Source organism: Galeopterus variegatus, unplaced genomic scaffold (assembly GCF_000696425.1).
Source record: "Galeopterus variegatus unplaced genomic scaffold, G_variegatus-3.0.2 Scaffold2766, whole genome shotgun sequence".
NCBI classification, from domain to species: Eukaryota; Metazoa; Chordata; class Mammalia; order Dermoptera; family Cynocephalidae; genus Galeopterus; species Galeopterus variegatus.
The window spans coordinates 380391-382709 of record NW_007728877.1 but is presented as its reverse complement, the minus strand read 5'-3'; positions in this window follow the sequence as shown (position 1 = coordinate 382709).

Sequence of the window (2319 nt, the reverse complement as noted above, 5' to 3'; positions counted from 1 at the left end):
TTTTTTTCTATGGTGATGCCATACAATGCACTTAAGAAATAATGAAGGCACATTTTAATTTTCTTTTAGTTAGGGACGTCTTAAGTCAATACAAATTCGAGTTTGAATCCCGGCTCTGATAAGACATTGGAAAAGCCACCAGTCAGCCTGCTTCCTCCAACGCTCTTTCATTTTTACTGAATAGAGGTACTGTGAAGATTATGTGAGGTGGTATATGTGATAACCTACTGGCTATCACAAAGTATATTCTCTTAAATATCTGCAGACCACAAATGAAATAGCCCTCCTCGTTTTGTGAAGTATTTCTTTATGGGCACCATCTTTAATTTCTTTTCTTGCCTGAAATGCTTTAGAGAAGAGTATCTTCTACATTTTCTCTAAATTATTGTGTTTGCTTGCTTCTTAATCATGTTTTTAGAATGTAGCTTGTATCTCCTGATTACAAAAGTAATATGTACCCAATACAGAACATTTGAAAAACAAAACAAAACAAAAAACCAAATTTTATATCTGAACTTATTTAAAAGTATAGCCACCAAAACTAGAAGCAAGTATCTTAATGGTGAACAAGGAAAAGGCAAAAGGATTTTTTTCAAGTGCTTGCTTGTCATACTCCTTTTAAGAATTTCCTATGGAAAGTTGGCAGTCTTCACAGCAGCATCACATTGTTGATTAATATTCTAATAAGAAAATTTTCTTCCAGGTATTTGTTTTGTGTGTTTATGTTATTTCATCTTTTAATTTTTATCTGCTATTTATACTAGGTAGATTTATAATTAATGACAGAAATGGTGAGAGCACTCTAAATTGCAGTTGACTAGGTGGTCCCCAGGACCAGTGTCTGGAAGCTACATCAAAATATTAGTGCAACTTGAAATTGAAGCCTTAATTGTCCTTTGGTTGAACATTCAAACATGTTATGCATCCATCCACTTAAAAATAACGTGGCTGAGGTCATATTTCCCCAAGTTTGTCAATGAAAATGTGACAAAGAGCAGATTCCAAGACCTCCTAAAAACAAGATGAATCATCACTATCATTTTTCCTTGTTTCTGTGCCCAGTAATCCTGTCACAGGATACAATTTAATGGGTCTGTCATGATTTGCTACTCAGAAAACCATGTTGGCATTTCATTAGCATACATACTTTTCCAGGTGATTAAAATATGATTGATTACTTCTGGTATCTTCCCAGATAACCAACTAACCTAGTCAGATTTGTTTGCCTCTTTAAAATGCATAAATATTTTATATTTTAAAATTATTTTCATCCTTAAAAATAGCCCTTAAAATATATCAAAGACTTCTTGATTTTCATATAGATAATTGATTTTCTTATTCTTGTGATTTTATAGATAGACAGCTCTTTCTTGATTTTCCGTTAAATGTCTGCATGGCTAACTTATGCTCCTATGTCCATCCTTCTACCATGGATCGCTCACTCCAAGCAATGGTTTATGACTACTTTCTCCTAAAAGGCAATAGTGAAGAAATTATTTAACTCCAGCCTGTTTGCAGCTCACTGTATAAACCTCTCCATTCAATAATTCACTATAATTAAATATATCTTGTTGGAGCACATACTATTTTTCCTTCCCTGTTTTTCAGTGTAGGTGTTTATTTTCTAATCTTCTTCCTTAATTGATTTGAAGATTTATTTCCATATTTATGGTTCTCTGTTGATAATAGCTCCTGTTCTTTGTAATGTGTCTCTATGAATTTGTGTCTTATTTTTTTTGCATTTGTCTTTATTAATCAAATTCATGTAAATTTGAAGCACTTTCTCTATCTTTAATGCCATCTAGACTTCTGAGCTTAGCCAGTTTTGTCTTTTGCCTTCAAATACATAGTCAGATTATGTTTCTTACTTGATTTTTTGCCAGTACCCCAACCTAGTTAATACAAGTACATACACTCCTAAAGGTCTTTGTTTTAATCCTTCATTTTAGAGTATTGTGCTAGATAAAGACATAAGATGAAAAAATATGGACAGTGTCCATACATAATGACCCTGCTAGTAGACTTTAAAAAAAATCTTCTTTTGCCTTTGAATCAATTTTATCAACTCACATGCTTCAAGACTTACATCCACTATCATTTCCTCAACTATTTCATAGCAACAAAAATAAAAGCAAGATAAATCCAATAATGTTTGCCCTAAAAATATGTTCTCAAAGAGGTTGCCAAATCTTTTGACAATGTCTCTGAATTACTTGTCCAGGAGAGATCTAGGTAAAATCCCACCCTGATACCTGATTTAAATCAGAGAGCTCCACTAAAACAATGTATAATATCCTGGGATAGTCCTCTATGGATGTA